Here is an 18,740-nt window from a genome sequence, read left to right on the forward strand (position 1 = left end):
GATTATGGTTTTCTGGGAGGAAGGCCATAAAGGTATGATTTTTATCACATTACATCAAGGGCACATGCTATTACCATGATTTTTCTCCATTAATATTGACCATAATCATTTAAATGAGGGAGCATTTGTCAAGTTTGTTCACTAGAAAGTTGCTCTTTTTTTCCCTTTTACCAGATTGTTCTCTTTGACAGGAAGTTACAATGAAAGACCTACATCTAAGGACTAGAGATTTATGGTACCCTTCCTGAAGCCTGAGATACATAATTATTTAGAAGATTTCTTTTTTTAAAAAATTGTCAACTTTTATTTTAGATACAAGGGGTACATGTACAGGTTTGGTACACAGGTATATTGCCCGCAGGTAGTGCATAGTACCCAATAGGTAGTTTTTCTAGCCTTTTCCTCTCCTGCCCCCAGCAGGCTGCAGTGTCCATTGTTCTCCTGTTTATAGTCATGTGTGCTCAATGTTTAGCTTCCACTTATAAATGAGAACATGCAGCATTTGGTTTTCTGTTATACTGCAGTTAATATGCTCATGATTATGGTCTTCGGCTCCAATCGGGTTGCTGCAAAGGACATGATTTTATTCTTTTTAATTGCTGCATAATATTCCATGGCCTATATGTACCACATTCTCTTTATCCAATCCACCATTGATGGGCTCCTAGGTTGATTCCATATCTTTGCTATTTTGAATAGTATGGTGATGAACAGATGAGTGCATGTGTCTTTTAGGCATAGTGATCTATTTTCTTTTAAGCATATACTCATTAATGGGATTGCTTGGTCAAATTGTATCTCTGTTGTAAGTTTTTTGAGAAATCTCTAAACTGCTTTCCACAGTCACTGAAGTAATTTACATTCCCACCAAGAGTTTATAAATATTCCCCTTTCTCCACAGCCTCATCAGCATCTGTTGTTTTTTGACTTTTTAGTAATAACTATTTAGACCGGTGTAAGATAGTATCTCATTGTGGTTTTAACTTACATTTCTCTGATGATATAATGATGATGGGAAGTTTTTCATTTCTTTTTTGGCCACTCATATGTCTTCTTCTGAAAAGTGTCTATTCATATCCTTTGCCCCCCCTTTTTAATGGGGTGATTTGATTATTGCTTATTGATTAAGTTCCTTATAGATTCTGGATATTAGACTTTGTTGGATGCATAGTTGGCAAATATTTTCTCCCACATTATAAACAGACAACCTACAGAATGCAAATTTTTCTATAAGAGACATCTGACTCCTATCCCCTGTTCTTTTATTTATTCAATCATTTATTTATGTGACTATGGGCTCATTAATATTTATTTTATGCTTTGGCATATAATTCAATACTATTTCCTTTTATGGCTCAAATTGTTCCAGCTTTAGCTATTGGGATCTTTCAATTGACTTCTGTGTCACTTTAACATATATCCATTAATGTGTCTTTTGTTTGCGTTTTCATTTTTAGCACTTTCTTACTTTCTGGCACTACAAGATACTCTAAACTCATCTTATACACTTCCTGATCCAATCGTAGGCCAACCTTATTTCTTCTTGGGAAGATACTAGAAACCATGATGTGGCTGCGAGTTGTGCTCCATGATACTAGGGCCACCCATCATTTTTATAATTAGTTAAATTGATAGAGACCATAAATGAGTCTATTTAAAGTATTTTGTCCTCTGTTTCTTCTTCTTACTGCTTATTATATATGATTTAGAAAGTAGAGAAATGTGTACGTATTTTATATACGTGTAAAAGGCTCAAAATGAATATATAATTATATGTATATTTTTTATTACTTTTAAGTAATATACATTTTTCTATGTCATTAAATGCCTTTTATACAATTTTTTATAATTACTACCTGTTATATGATGCAGAACATATATTTAATTATAATTCTAAAGTAAAATATTTAGGTATACTCAATTTTTAACATTTTAAATAAAAAATTAATTTATATTTAATTGCTTATTTCTAACCACTTTATTAAGGTATGAATGACATATAAAAGCTGTAAATATTTAATGTATATATATCTATAAATCTGGGATAAGTATACACCCATGAAAGTATCACCACCATCAAGGCCATAAACATATCTATCACTTCCCAAAGTTTTCTTCCACCCGTTTTGTTATTACTGTTGGGTTTCCCCTCCCAATTGCTTAAGTTAGATTTCTAAAAGTAGAATTTTCTGGTCAAAGAATTTTACATGTTAAATACATAATTTGTCAACTTATTTTTCAAAAAATTAACTAGTCATTTTCAAAACTAGTGTTTAAAAGTATTTATTATTCTAACCCTAGAGATCAATGAGTAAAAAAGTTTTAAAATATTAATTTATTAATTTTCCTCAGGAGTTTGGGTGCTGTTTCACTGTTTATTTGCCATACACAAATCAGTAATGGAAATGTCAGTGGGATCTCCACTTGTTAGCTCTCTCACTTGCTTCTAAAAAAAATCTGCCTAGGCATTTCATCAGCTCAGAACCTTCACTGGAGAGCTAGAAGGTCATAGGAAGGGGACATATCACATAGGTAGACCACAACATCGTTGTTCTGTCCCTTATTTCTACCAATGTATTGGGTTCATTACTAGATATTATTTTGAAAATAAACAAATACTACTTATTTACATAGTATTAACATATTCATTTATTAGACACTGGCAATATGCTAGACAGGAGACTTAGCACCGGGGATGGAAAGCAAACACCACAAGTTCTTACTTTCAACTTATTTACAACCTGGTGGGAGATACTTGCAGTCTCATGATTATTTTGAAGCAAATGAGGATTAATTATTTTAATCATAAGGATCTGTGAAGCTGATGTTAGAAGTATCTTACTACTTAAGCTAATAAGCAACCTCAGCAAAATCTCAGGAAACAAAATCAATGTGCAAAAATCACTAGCATTCCTGTACATCAACAACAGGTAAGCAGAGAGCCAAATCATGACTGAATTCCCATTCACAATTGCTACAAAAATAAAGAAATATCTAGGAATACAGCTAACAAGGGAAGTGAAGGACCTCTTCAAAAAGAACTACAAACCACTGGTCAAGGAAATCAGAGAGCACACAAACAAGTGGAAAAACATTCCATACTCATGGATAAGAAGAATCAGTATTGTGAAAATGGCCACACTGCCCAAAGTACTTTACTGATTCAATGCTATTCCCATTAAACTACCATTGACATTCTTCACAGAATTAGAAGAAACTATTTAAAAACACATATGGAAGCAAAAAAGAGCCTGAGTAGCCAAGAAAATCCTAACCAAAAAGAACAAAGCTGGAGGCATCATAATTCCTGACTTCAAACTATACGACAGGGCTACAATAACCAAAACAGCATGGTACGGTACAAAAACAGACACCTAGAACAATGGAACAGAATAGAGAACTCAGAAATAAGACCACAGACCTACAACCAGATATCTGATCTTTAACAAACTTCACAAAAACAAGCAATGGAGAAAGGAGTCCCTATTTAATAAATAGTGCTAGGAGAAGTGGCTAGCCATGTGCAGAAAATTGAAACTTGACCCCTTCCTTACACCTTATACAAAAAGTAACTCAAGATAGATTAAATACTTAAATGTAACACACAGAACTACAAAAATCCTAGAAGGAATTCTAGGCAAAACCGCTCAGGACATGGGCAAAGATTTCATGATGAAAACGCCAAAAGCAATTGCAACAAAAGCAAAAATTGACAAATGGAATCTAATTAAAAAGCTTCTGCACAGCAAAAGAAACTATCCTGAGAGTAAACTGACAACCTACAGAGTGGGAGAAATTTTTTGCAATCTGTTTATCTGACAGAAGTCTAATATCCAGTCCACAAGGAACTTAAACAAATTTACAAGAAAAAAAAAACATTAAAAAGTGGGCAAAGGACATGAGCAGATACTGCTCAAAAGAAGACATACATGTTGACAACAAACATGAAAAGAAGTCCAACATCACTGATCATTAAAGAAACGCAAATTAAAACAACAATGAGATATCATCTCATGCCAGTCAGAATGGTGATTATTAAAAAGTCAAAAAACAACAGATGCTGGTGAGGTTTCAGATAAAAAGGAATGTTTTTATACTGTTGGTGGGAGTGTAAATTAGTTCAACCATTGTGAAAGAGAGTATGGCTATTCCTCAAAGATCTGGAGGCAGAAATACCATTTGACTAAGCAATCCCATTACTGGGTATATGCCCAAAGGAATATAAATTATTCTATTATAAAGATACGTGGGCCAGGCATCGTGGCTCATGCCTGTAATCCCAGCACTTTGGGAAACTGAGGCGGGTGGATTACCTGAGATCGGGACCAGCCTGGATGGTGATGGATGAAACCCCATCTTTACTAAAAATACAAAAATTAGCCAGGCATGGTGGCACATGCCTATAATCCCAGCTACTCGGGGGGCTGAGGCAGAATTGCTTGAGCCTGGGAGACGGAGGATGCAATGAGCTGAGATCATGCCACTGCACACCAGCCTGGCCAATAGAGTGAGATTCTGTTTCAAAAAAAAAAAAAATAGATACATGCACATGTTTCATTCAGTGTAGCACTATTCATTCACAATAGTAAAGACATGGAGTCAACCCAAATTCCCATCAATGACAGACTGGATAAAGAAAATGTTGTACATATACACCATGGAATATTATGCAGCCATAAAAAGCAATGAGATCATGTTCTTTGCATGGACATGGAGGAAGCTGGAAGCCATTATCCTTAGCAAACTGACACAGGAACAGAAAACCAAACACTACATGTTCTCACTTATAAGTGGGATCTGAACAATGAGAACACATGGACACAGGGAGGGGAACAACACACACTGAGCCTGTCAGGGAAAGGGGTAGGTGGAGGGAGAGTATCAGGAAGGATAGCTAATGGTGTTGGGCATAGTACCAAGTGATGGGTTGATCTGTGTAGCAAATCACCATGGCACAAATTTACCCATGTAAAAACCTGCATATCCTGAACATGTACCACTGAACTTAAAAGTTGAAGAAAAATATTTTTTAAAAAAGAAAAATTAAAAGAAGTGCTGTTAGGAAGGCATTAGAATGGGAATGTGGCTCTGACTTTGGTAACTCCCCATGGAGACCATCTGTTAGTTCATTTTCACACTGCTGATAAAGACATACCAGAGACTGAGTAATTTATAAAGAAAAAGAGGTTTAATTGACTCACAGTTCCACGTAGCTGGGGAGGCCTCACGATCATGGTGGAAGGTGAAAAGCACACCTTACATGGCGGCAGACAAGAGAGAATGAGAGAGAAGTGAAAGTGGAAAATAAAACCATCAGATCTCATGAGACCCATTCACTGTCATGAAAACAGTATGGGGGAAACCACTCCCATGATTCAATTATCTCCCACTGGGTCCCTCCCACAACATGTGGGAATTATGGGAGCTATAATTTAAGATGAGATTTGGGTGGGAACACAGGGCCAAACCATATTATTCCATTCCCGGCACGTCTCACATCTCTTGTCCTCATATTTCAAAACCAATCATGCCTTCCCAACAGTGCCCCGAAGTCTTAACTCATTTAAGGATTAACTCAAAAGTGCACAGTCCAAAGTCTCATCTGAGACAAGGCAAGTCCCTTCTGCCTATGAGCCTGTAAAATCAAAAGCAAGTGATTACTTCCTAGATACAATATGGGTACAGACATTGGGTAAATACAGCCATTCCAAATGGAAGAAATTTACCAAAACAAAGGGGCTACAGATGCCACGCAAGTCCAAAATCCAACAGGGCAGCCAAATCTTAAAGCTCCAAAATGATCTCCTTTGACTCCATGTTTCACCTCCAGGGTTCACTGATGTAAGAGGTGGGTTCCCATGGTCTTGGGCAGCTCCATCTCTGTGACTTTTCAGGGTACACCCTCCCCCCCAGCTGCTTTCATGGGCTGGTGTTGAGTGTCTGTGGCTTTTCCAGGTACATGGTGCAAGCTGTTGGTGGATCTACCACTCTGGGGTCTGAAGGATGGTGGCCCTCTTCTCACAGCTCCACTAGGCAGTGACCCAGTGGGGACTCTGTGTGGAGGCTTCAACCCCACATTTCCCTTTTGCACTTCCCTAGCAGAGGTTCTCCATGAGGTCACCCTTCCTTTAGCAAACTTCTGCCTGGGCACCCAGATGTTTCTGTACATCCTCTGAAATCTAGGCATAGGTTCCCAAATGTTAATTCTTGACTTCCTATCACCCACAGTTTCAATACCACTTGGAAAGTGCCAAGGCTTGGGGCTTGTACCCTCTGGAGCACAACCCAAGCTGTACTTGGCCCTTTTTAGTCATAGTTAGAGTGGCTTAGACACAAGACACCAAGTCCCTAAGCTGCACACAGCAGGGGGACCCTGAGCCCTGCCCATGAAACCATTTTTCCCTCCTATGCCTCTGGGCCTGTGATGAGAGGGCCTGCCTCAAAGGTCTCTGACATGCCCTGGAGACATTTTCCCCATTGTCTTGGCAACTAACATTTGGCTTCTCGCTACTTATGCAAATTTCTGCAGCTGGCTTGAATTTCTCCTCAGAAATGTTTTTTGTTTGTTTGTTTAGCTGCAAATTTTCCAAACTTTTATGCTCTGTTTCCCTTTTAAAACTGAATAGTTTTAATATCACTGAAATCACCTCTGGAATGCTTTGCTGCTCAGAAATTTCTTTCACCAGATATCCTAAATCATCTTCCTCAAGTTTTAAGTTCCACAAATTTCTAGGGCAGGGACAAAATGCTGCGAGTCTCTTTGCTAAAACATAGCAAGAGTCACCTTTACTCCAGTTCCCAACAAGTTCTTCATCTCCATGTGAGACCAATGAAGCCTGAATTCTACTGTCCATATCATTATCAGCATTTTGACTGAAGCCATTCAACAAGTCTCTAGGAAGTTCCAAACTCTCCCACATTTTCCTGCCTTCTTCTGAGCCCTTCAAAATATTCCAACCTCTGCCTGTTACCCAGTTCCAAAGTCACTTCCACATTTTTGGATATCTTTACAACAGCGCCCCACTCTACAGTTCACAAAGGAGGAACCCAAGTCAGTTACAGACAGTAACAGAACCAAAACCAATCTCCCCCGTGATTCAATTATCTCCCACTGGGTCCTTTCCAGAACATGTGGGAATTACGGAAGCTACAATTAAAGATGAGATTTGGGTGGGGACACAGAACCAAACTATATCACCATCTGAGAACATATTCAAAATGTCAAAGAGACAAAGAATAAACCAACAAAACAAAACAAAACAAAACCTGAAAAATCTACAAATAGAAAGGGATGGAATGAAGGGAAAAGTTATGGGGAGGAGAGAAGGAAAGCTACAATGAAGAGATAGAGAAAACACTTGTGATCTGAAGATACAAGTGTGTCAATAAATTGAAAAGTTCAAGAAAGAACTAGAAAAAACAAAATACTTTTATATTTAAAACCTTTGCAGTGTGTTTAACTTCATCTTTTAGTCACTTATTTTTTCGGTCTCAAAAATAAAGCTAGCTCCAAATTTTGGTTATTGTTTTCCCTGCAAAGTTTCTCAAATTCAGTATCTTCTCTCCTTTTTCATCCACAGCCTTCACAATTCTAGGCCAGGCTCTTTACTCCTCTGTGGGCAAGAAGCCTCCAGGGGTGCATGATGTTCCTTCCTCTCTCTTCCCTCCTACAGCCTCAGGGTTTCTCCTGTCTGCTTCCTCCCTGCTATCATCATCAACGCTTCCATCTGTGTTATATTCCGCTTGGGCTCTGCTTGGAGCACTGTGCCAGACTCTAACTTTTCTCTATTCTGCTATTTTTAAAACAGCCACAAATCCTTACGGGTTCTTCAGTTTTTTCTTTGTTATTGATAATAATTAAATGAAAGACAGCAATAAACCATTAATAAATCATATCACTAACTAATAATTATGACTACTGTTATTGAACTCTATGTGCCTGGCTTTGGAATAAGACTCTTATGTTTGACATCCAATTTAATCCTAACAACGATTCCTGTGATAAGCATTTATGTTACTTCAGTTCACAAGGGAGGAACCCAAGTCAGTTACAGACAGTAACAGAACCAAAGTTACAGAACTGTAGGAGATCTTGATGTAACAGTAAGATTATTTTCACTGTTTTTTTGTTCAAATTTAAGTAGTGCTTGGGTCAGACTGCAGTCTCAATACTGACTCCTTATGGACATCTGTCTTGATGAGATCATCCTTAACCCTTCAGGTGATTATTCTTGCTCCTGGAAATACAACTTATTCTGACCCTTATGTATTTTTTTAAAAATTTTTTTCTCCCTGAGATCTCACATTAAAGTCTCTTCCCCTTTTCTCAGTTATTGAATTAATTTATTCACACACTTCCCAAACCTGTTGAGTTCCACTGAGTTTCACAGGCTGTTATAAATGCCATGAAATATAGCACTTAACAAGACAAGAAGAAGTTTTACCCTCTTGGAAATTATATTCTAGTAAGAGAAAAAAATAAGTCAACAACGCATAAATGAAATAACTATAGATTTTCTTAGCATTATGAAGATAATTAACAAACAAGTACAATAATACATCATAAGAGTGGCTTTCCTTAAATATGGTAATGGTTTTTTCTGAAGAGGTGACATTTTTGCCAACGTCTCAATGAATGATGAGAAGGAGACAAACATGAAATTCTCTGGGGAAATAGCATTTTCTTGAGTGGGAAGAATAAGTTCAAACTTCTGAGGCTAAGGTAGAAAGGAGATAAGGTCAAAATGGCGAGAAGACCTGGATTCAGTAGGGTACCATGGGCACTGATAAAAGAATTAGGGGTTTATTGGGATTCCAATAACTTGCTACTGGCAAGTTTTAAGTAAGGGAGTGATAAGATCTGATTAGCGTTTTTAAGAAACACACACTACAGATGCTGTTCGGCCAAGTGAAATTTTAGGTGCCAATGAGTGGGTGATTCAAATTCTCCAAGGCTCGTATGAATTTTATTTATATCTCAGAAGAAAACTCCATATTCTCAGAGTTGTTTGGCTTTTTGCGATAAACTTAATTTAAGAAAAACCTTGACTATATCTTGCTCCTAAAATCAGAGCACTTTCTTTCTTCATATTTTTTTTTCTTCCATGAAGAAAAAGCAATGAGATTTACCATCTCCATAAAAGGAAGTTAATGATCATGTTGATTAATATCCTTGATTTCCTACACCACTAGGATTCTTGTAAGAGCCATGTCTTTTCTGCCGTTTGGATCCAGTAGTTTGATTGCATGACTTGTTAGGGGCATAAAATGTTGAGCACGTGAGGCAGGGAGGGAGCCTCATATCTCTCCTGCTGTTGATACTTTGGTCTCCACACTGTCTGTGTGCATCTTATTCACCAACTGCAAACGGAAGGTGTGATCTGGAACAGAGATTCTGAAATGTAACACTATCGTGTGCTAGATAATCCTTTGTGATGAGAGGCTGCTTTTATCTTGCAGTATGTTTATCAGCATCTCTGTCTTTTACCTACTAGATGCCAGTAGCATCCCCTGGATAACTGAGAATATCTCCAGATGTCGTCAAATGTTCCCTGGGTGGATGGGGGTGGGGGAACAAAATCTATGACATTTGAAAACCACAGATCTAGGAGGACTGCTTAGTTCTCTCTTTGCACTTACATGTTAAATGCACCAAGAATTCCAGCAACAGTCAGAGACTATGGCACTTTTGATATTTTAGTTATTTAGGAAGACATTTTTTCTGTTAAGAAATGTCAAGCTTTCCACCCCCACCCCCCACCTTTTCCCTCTTCATTACCATGGTACCAAATTACTGTTCTCAAGTGACTTACTACAAAGAACAGTCCGTTAAAGCCAGTGTGGATAAAATATCCGCTTATCCTCAAAAGCTGATATGTAGAGAATCAAAGGTTGGTTGCTCTTCAAGTATATACAGTTCCTCTGTCTTTTTAAGGGCTAGTGATTCATTAAAGGAAGGAGAAATGTTTGTGCATTTGAGAACAAAAGAATATGAGGCAAATCTAAGTGAAGAAACTTACATTTCTAAATAACCACAATCTTACTGAAGTTGGAATTTTCTATTTATCATTTCCCAACAGTGTGGGAAAAATATAATAACTAGAATAATTCAGACTTCAACATATTGTATTTCCAGTTTAAATCAAATTTCTTCATTGCCTACAATGCTTCTCTAATAATCCCAGATGGGTCGCCACCCACACAGTCCTTGAGATTCTACCTGGCTGCTCTTGCCTTATTATATCTTGTTATCTGTGAGTCTTTGCTCACATTTTTCTTCATGAAATGTTTTTCATATATTTTCTGCCTGGCCAAATCCTGTTGATCCTTCAAAACTGATGTAAAATATCACTTTCTGGGAAGGCTTCCTGACCCCAACTCTTCAACGCGATTTTGAGATTGCTTTGCACACACAAATACTCCATGTATAGCAAGAAAAACTAACACGTTCAGTTTGGAGACTATACAATTTCCAAGGGAAAGATGATAATTAATTTTATTAGGGCAGTGGCAGAAATACTGGAAATAACTGTATCAATTTAAGATATAATTTATTTATGTCAAGCCAAGCTGGCAAAACTTCGTTGGGGATCAAATATGTGGGTGAAGGAAAAGAGATATCTATTGAGTTTTTTAAAAAGTGGTGACTTAACTGATTTTTAAACCTCTCTTTTCTTTAATGCAGTAGAAAAATAGAATATAAAAACTTCTCTACTTCCGACTCACCAATGCACCGGAACAACTTTTAGTCCTGCAATCATGGTAAGTGCCCTATACGGTGTACCATTTATAAATATTTTATATTGTATTTTTATTGTGTCTTTTCTATGTTTAGACACAAATATACTTATCCTTGTGTTACAGTTACCTACAGTATTCAGTAGAGTAACAGGAGGTACCAGATTGAAGCCTAGGAGCAATAGGCTATACCATATAGCTATCAGGCTGTAGTAGGCTGTACTATCTAGGCTTGTGTAAGTATGCTTTGTAATGTTTGCACAATGACAAAATCACCTAATGATGCATTTCTCAGAATGTATCCCTGTTATTGTGACGCATGACTGCACATTAATTATGCTAAATCCAACGTCACTCTATATCAAAGCCAAGAATTCACGCCCCATTGTACTTTTGATTCCAAGTTATTCCCAGGCTACATCAGTCATCACAGTTCTGCAATGAGACTATGAAAAATGAAAATAACAATGAAATGCCAATGCCTAGAGCTTCCCTAAATTTAAGTGAAATTCAAGTTCTAAGAAAGTTCAAAGCCATTATGAACTCTTATTCTTGTGAGTTCAAAGTCCAATGAAATTATAGAACAAAACTATCCTCAATTTCTCATTCTTGAGTATTCAATGATAGAAAATTCTTGATGCTTTGGGATAGTTGAGCTTTTTGCAGCAGTTGCAGTCTCCATGTCTTCCACTGAAATAGGTGTGGTTACTTCAGGACTTAGAACTAGAAGTTGTCCTTCAACAAAAAGAGACTGAGTGAATATTTACTTGATAAAATATGGTTTTTATTTTAGAATAGTTTTAAATTTACAGAAAAGTTGAGGATATTACACAGTTCCTATATACCCTACATCAGTGTCCCTATTGTCAGTATCTTACATTACTATAGAACACTTGTCACAAGTTATGAACCAATATCAACACATTAACTAAAGCCCATAGTTTCATCAGATTTCCTTTACCTATTATCTTTTTTTTTGTTCCAGAATTTTATCCAGGACATCATATTTAGTCATGATGTCTCCTTAGGCTCCTCTGGGCTATAACATTTCCTCAGATTTTCCTTGTTTTTAATGACCTTTTGAGGTTTTGAGGAGTAACAGTCAGATATTTTGTAGAATTTCCTTCAATTGGGATTTGTGTGTTGTTTTTCTCATGGTAAGCCCGGGGCTATGAGTTTTGTGGAGGAAGATCACAGAGATAAAATTCTACACTCATCGTATCAGGAGCACATGAAATCATTGTGACTTATTACCGTTGATGGTAACCTTGATCTTGTAGCTGGGGTAATGTTTTTCAGGCCTTTTTTTTTCACTATTTCCCCTTTCCATATTTTACTTTTTGGAAGAAAGTAACTATGTGCAGCCTCTCCATTCCCCAAGCCAAATCAGGCAGTATTAGTCTTTCTGGCTTATTTCACATAGGATATTATCCTTCAGGTTTATCCATATTGTCACAAATGACAGAATTTCTTTCTTTTTTAAAAAGGTATGAGGTGATATCTCATTGTGTTTTTAATTTTCATTTATCTGATGATTAATGACATTGAACACTTTTTTTCCTGAATGCTTTGGCCATTTTTATGTCTCTTTTTGAGAAATTTCTTTTGAAGTTATTTGCCCATTTTTAAATCACATATTTGTTTTCTTGCTATTGAGTTGACTCAGTTTTTATACATGTGAATATTCACTACTTATCAAATACGTGGTTTGTAAATATATTCTCCCACTCGATGGATTGTCTTTTTACTCTGTTTATTATTTTCTTTGCTATGTAGAAAATTTTTAGTTTGATGTGATTCCATTTGACTATTTTTGCTTTTGTTGCCTGTGTCTTTAAGGTTATATCCAAGAAAGTATTGCCCAGACCAATTCTGTAAAGTTTTCTCTTGTGTTTTATAGATTTGTGTATGTTAAACGATCCTAGTATCCCAGGGATAAATCCTACTTGGTCCTGGTAAATGAGCTTTTTAATATGCTTTTGGATTTTGTTTGCTAGTATTATTTTGAGGATTTTGCATCTATATTTATCAGGGATATCGGCCTATAGTTTTCTTTTCTTGAGGTGGCTTTGACTTTGGTATCAGTGTGCTGAACTTGTAAAATGAATTTGGAAGTATTGCTTCCTTTTCAATTTTTAGGAAGAGTTAGAGAAGAACTGGTACTATTTCTTCTTTAAATGTTTGGTATAATTAACCAGAAAAGCCATCCAGTCCTGAGCTTTTCTCTGATGGGAAACATTTTATTACTAACTTGATCTCCTTACTGGTTATTGGTCTATTTAGATTGTCTATTTCTTCGTGATTTAGTCTTGGTAGGTTATATGTTTCTAGGTATTTATCCATTTCTTCTAGGTTATCCAGTTTTTTTTAGTGTATAACTGCTTATAGTATTTTCTTACGATCCTTTGTATTTCTGTGCTATCAATTATAATAGATCATCTTTTATTTCTGATTTTATTCATTTGAGTCTTCTCTATTTTTACTGAATTAGCCTAGCCAAAGTTTTGTCAATTTTGTTTTATTATTAAAACAACTGTCTGTTTTGTTAATCTTTTGAGAAAATTAATTTCTGTTTTTATAAACTACCCATTCTCAGGTATTTTGTTACAGCAGCACAAAGATATCAGGGTAAAGTATTATTGGTTGACAGTTTTTATTCTTCTGCCACTTTGTATATATTATCTCATTCTCTCCAAGCCTGCTGGATTTCTGCTGAGAAGTATATTGATAGCCATATTAGAACTCCCTTATATGTAATGTGTCTTCTTACTTGCTGATTTCAGAATTTTTTCTTTGTCTTTGATTATGGATAGTTTGATTATGATGTGTTTTGGTGAACTCCACTTTGGGTCTGATTTGTTTGGAGACCTCTGCACTTCCTGCACATGGAAGTTGGTATCTTTCCCCAGATTGGGGAAGATTTCAGCCATTATTTCTTTAAATAGGCTTTCTGGTCTTTTTTTTCTCTCTAGCCTTTCTGAAACTTCTGTTGTGCTAAAGTTGGTTCTTTGATGGTGTCCCATAATTCCTGTAGGCTTTCTTTATTCTTCTCATTTTTTTCTTTTTGCTGCTCTGACAGAATAATTTCAAATATAATGTCATTGAGCTCACTGATTCTTTCTTCTTGATTGAGTGTGTTTTGAAGATTTTTATTAATTTTTGTATTTCTGTCACTGTACTTTCCATTTCTAGGATATTTTTCAATTGTTTCTAATTCTTTGTCAAACTTCTCATTTTATTCATACATTGAATTTCAGATTTTATTTTGTTTTCTATTTGTATTTTCTTGTTGTTCCCTGAACTTATTTAAAAGAATTATTCTGAATTTTTATCAGTCATTTTATAGGTCTCTATTTATTTAAGGTCCATGATTAGAGCTTTATTAGTTTTCTTTAAGGGGTGTCATAATTCCCTGATTCTTCATAATCACTGGTCTTTGCCTTAGTGTCTGCACATTTGAGGAAAATAGATTACCTCTGCCAGCCTTCACAGGTGTTCTTTGGCGGGGAAGAAACGTAACTATTTAATGTTTATTTATTTATTTTACTATAAGTTCTGGGATACATGTGCAGAATTTGTAGGTTTGTTACATAGTTATACATTTGCCATGGTAGTTTGCTGCACCATCATCTAGGTTTTAGGCCCTGGATGCATTAGGCATTTGTTCTAACGCTCTCCCTCCCCTTACCTCCATCCCCCAACAGGCCCCAGTGTGTCTTGTTCTCCTCCCTGTGTCCATGTGTTCTCATTGTTCAACTCCCACTTATGAGTGGGAACATGCTGTGTTTGGTTTTCTGTTTCTGTATTCTGTAAATCAAAACCACAATGAGATACTATCTCATGCCAGTTAGAATGGCAATCATTAAAAAGTCAGAAAACAAGAGAGGCTGGAGAGGATGTGGAGAAATAGGAATGCTCTTACACTGTTGGTGGGAGTGTAAATTGTGGAAGACAATGTGACGATTCCTCAAGGATCTAGAACCAGAAATACCATTTGATCCAGCAGTCCCATTACTGGGTATATACCCAAAGTATTATAAATCATTCTACCATAAAGATACATGCACACATATGTTTACTGCAGCACTGTTCACAATAGCAAACACTTGGAACCAACCCAGAAGCCCATCAATGATACACTGGATAAAGAAAATGTGGCACTGAGCTGAGATCGCGCCACTGCACTCCAGCCTGGGTGACAGAGCGAGACTCCGCCTCAAAAAAAAAAAAAAAAAATATATATATATATACACACACACACACACACACACAAATTAGCTGGGTGTGGTGGCGCATGCCTGTAATCCCAACTACTCAGGCTGAGGTAGGAGAACTGCTTGAATCCAGGAGGCGGAGGTTGCAGTGAGCCAAGATCACACCACTGCACTGCAGCCTGGGTGACAGAGCGAGACTCTGTCCTGGAAAAAAAAAAAAAGCGTCTCTGTTTCTCCACATCCTTACCAACATCTGTCGTTTCCTGACTTTTTAATAATTGTCATTCTAACATATTTAGTCTAGTCTGGCATTAAAGATGAGCCACTTGGTAAAAGCCACAGACAGGCAGATCTTGCTGTCAGGCTCTCTAGTTGGACTGAGTCACTTCCTTTGTTCTGAGGTCAGATGGGGCTGCTTCCTTGTCTCTGCTATCCAGTGAGACCGTGGCTAAACTCTGCAGTAAGACAGAGCTGCTGGCTGGGCACTTGAATTGCCTTGGATCAAGCAGGGTCACAGGCTGTATTACCTGGCCAGATGGTACTGTTGTTTCGAATCTTCAATTAGGAAGGAGTGCAGACTGAACTCCCAGGTCAGGTGGGGTTGCAACTTGGGATGGGTGTCTATGCTCCATAGTAATGGCATAGTTGAGGCTTGCCTTCCTGTCTGGGCAGAGTGTTGGGCTGAGCTTTGAGGCTGGGTCAAGTCATTTATTGGACTCCTGGGCTGGACAGGGCCAGCGCCTATGTTCTTCAGAAATTCACAGCTGTGGGGGTCTTCCCTGCCTGGGCAGAGCGTTGAGGGAAGCTCTGAGGTTGAACAAAGTCACGTTTGAACTCCTGGATTGGGCAGGGTCAATGCCTTTGTTCCACAGTGGTGTGCGGTGGCAGGTATCTCCGAGCCTGGGTGGAACTTTGAGGTGGTTTCTGAGGGTAGACAGGGTGGCTGGCTGAATAGAGAATCAAACCAGGTAGACCTCACTGTGCTTCTTGGAGCAACCAACTGAGTTTTGTGACTAGGCTACGTCATTCACTGATATTTTTGATAGGGCACCACTGCTGGCAGGAACTTAGAGCTACCACAAAGATGTGCATGATGGTTTCTCTGTGCCCTGACCTTTTTCTTTGTTTCTAGCTGACCTCAGGCAGCCTATTCCTGTTGTTATCCCCAGTATTTATTTTGATGTGAGACAGGAATGGGCATCCTAGGAAGTGCCGCTGAATGTAGGCAATGTTAGATGTCTGCCTTGGGTTCTCTTTTCCCAGTGTAGAAAGCACGGGGAATGCTCGCTGTGTGGTGCAGTGCCAACTTGGAGAAGGGGCAATATAGTTGAAGTGAGGCTGTTCCTTTTATTCATCTGTGTTTTTTTGCTTGTTTGTTTTTGTTTTTATGTTCAGTTTCCACGGTGTCCATGCTTAGTCTCATTTCTCAGTGTCTTAGTCTCATTTCCAGGTTTTGGGATTTTTACAAAGGTGTTCTTGTCTGTGGGTAGCTGCTGGATGGATTTTCTGAAGCCAGGCTTCAGAATCCCAGGATCTGAATCCCACCATCTTGTTTACTCAAGGTGCCATTTTAAAAATTGAATGTCCAAAACCTCCTAACTTTCATTCCCGCTTTAAACCTTTGTTTCAGGGGGCTTCTATCCCCGTAGAAAATTCATTTCTTTGTGTGAGTTCTTGGCCTCAGTTATTGTGGTGATGGGATCACATAGGCCTATGAAACATGACGTTCAGAGAAGATTCTCATAGCACGCATATCTATGACAACTGGAAATTCCCACCAGCTGCTTCAACTGTTGTGACTTCTACTGGTGTTTCAGAAGCCTGTGCCCTTAGGGGCTAATTAAGACCAATATTTTTGACATTTATTTCTCAAGATGTTATTTTTCTCAATAAATCCATTCTCAATCCTAATGGATTTATTTCTATGGAAATAATGGATTTTTTTCCATTGTGGGATATACTTAATGTTTTCTCTACCTAGACTGTGTCCCTCTTCCTTTTCTGCTGTAGACCCATAAGCATCTAATAGTTAAGTTTGTTTCTTAATTTGATTTCTTGATTTAACAAAGAGAGAGCTGACGCTGCTGTTGAATCTGAAAATTTGTTTCTTTTACTTACCCTTTGCTTGTTGGCTCAGATGTTTTTTTTCCTACCATATGCCTCTAGCTTTTATTTCCTACAGGGAAATATATAAAATCAATGACTCTGGGCCTGCCAAATGCAGAACATTGTTCTGACAATCTTGCCCATCTTTGCCTCCACCCAGACAATAAACTGTCCACACAGCAACATCATTCCCTTGTCTGGAATCTATAAATCATTATTCTCCCTGGCTCCACTTGAGAATGCCTCATTTTATTTATACTTTCCTTTAAAATCCTAAATCCATAGATGTCCTGAGCATGATACACACAGCCACGCCTACAATACATACTTCACCTACAACTGTGTCTAGTTGGAACTTACCAATTAATCTTTGTTTTGTGATAATTATCCCACCTTCCCTCATAAATCTACTCAGATGTTCTGTAAACAACTGATGAAATTGTGGCAATCATAAGGTGAAATGGATGGCACAAAGCCTAGATTTGATCCCTTTAGCTATTGGGGAGATGGGAAAGGTTAGAGATAACTAGAGTTCCTAGATTTGTCACCTCTGATATGAGAAGCTTTGTCCATTTGTCTGAATGTGCTACAAAAATATCATGTGCCATAATCTGAAAAAGGTTGTGAAGCGCTGCTTTAGAATTTTCTGGTTCCTGATTTCATTTAGTAGAGGAAATGTTAGGTCTCTGAAGACCTTACTTTTGTTGAGCCCCGTCACCAACTTTGATCCAGTAATGCTTGGAAGAGTTCTCTCCTTTTCTTTTAAGTTCTTTAAGAACATCTGGAGCTGGCTTCCTCTTCTCCCCTTTTTATTTTTCTATCCAGGCTCTTAAAGTTCATTCTCTAAATTTCCAAAATTTCTATCCTCTAATTCATCAATTTTCTTCTGAGATAACTGCTTCCTCCCATTTAAACAGCTTATCATTCTTTATTTGTTTTAATTCACTCACAGTTTCTCTTTTAAAATAAAACTTTATGAGTAAGATGTTTAATGTGAAGCACATTTTTCAGTTCTATGTCTACTTGTTTTTCTGAGCGGTCTTGATTCTTAGATTCCCTCAGGTTTTTTAAGCATGGGCATTTTAAGTTTCCACCTTAGCCTAAGTATTTACAATGATTTTATTGAGTTATTTCACAACTTCAACATGAGAAAATGTCAATTTAAACAATAAACGTCTCTCAACTTTTTTATGTATGCATTTATAAAATTCAACATCTCCTGTGAGTAAAGCAAAATGTTGGATCTCTGATATCTAAATCAATGTGTTTAAGTAATTTAAAAAATTCAGAATTGATTGAAGAACACATAATAAGAGGTGACTCCTGAGGCTATATTTAAGTATATAAATCCAAGAATAAACTCCTCCTTCTTATCCAAATTTAATTCAAAACTATAGAGAGCATTTGCATATGGTCAGCCAATCTTGGCCTAGAACCAATATGGTTATAGCCATTATAATATTAATACTTCTTAGTCTATGTGGAATGGAGCAGATTTTTTTACTGTGGTAAAACACTTATGACATAAAACTTACCAACTTAACCATTTTAAATGTGCAGTTGAGCAGTGTTGTTAAGTGTATGGATACTCTTGCAAAACAGATTTCCAAAACTTTTCCATCCTGCAAATCTAAAGCTCCATACCCATTAAAGAGCAAATCCCCTTTCTCCCTCCCTCCTGTT

The 18,740-nt window shown here is 37.4% G+C and overlaps 1 long non-coding RNA gene across 1 annotated transcript in view; it reads left to right on the forward strand.

The window, feature by feature from the left end:
* The window catches only part of LOC115831795, an 85,131-nt gene that overhangs the window by 20,965 nt on the left and 45,426 nt on the right, over nucleotides 1-18,740 (forward strand). The window contains exon 2 of the long non-coding RNA XR_004027291.1: nucleotides 10,688-10,761. This is a non-coding gene — a long non-coding RNA (uncharacterized LOC115831795). The remainder of the gene's footprint in view (nucleotides 1-10,687; nucleotides 10,762-18,740) is intronic.

This window comes from Nomascus leucogenys, chromosome 20 (genome assembly GCF_006542625.1).
Source record: "Nomascus leucogenys isolate Asia chromosome 20, Asia_NLE_v1, whole genome shotgun sequence".
Classification (NCBI taxonomy): domain Eukaryota; kingdom Metazoa; phylum Chordata; class Mammalia; order Primates; family Hylobatidae; genus Nomascus; species Nomascus leucogenys.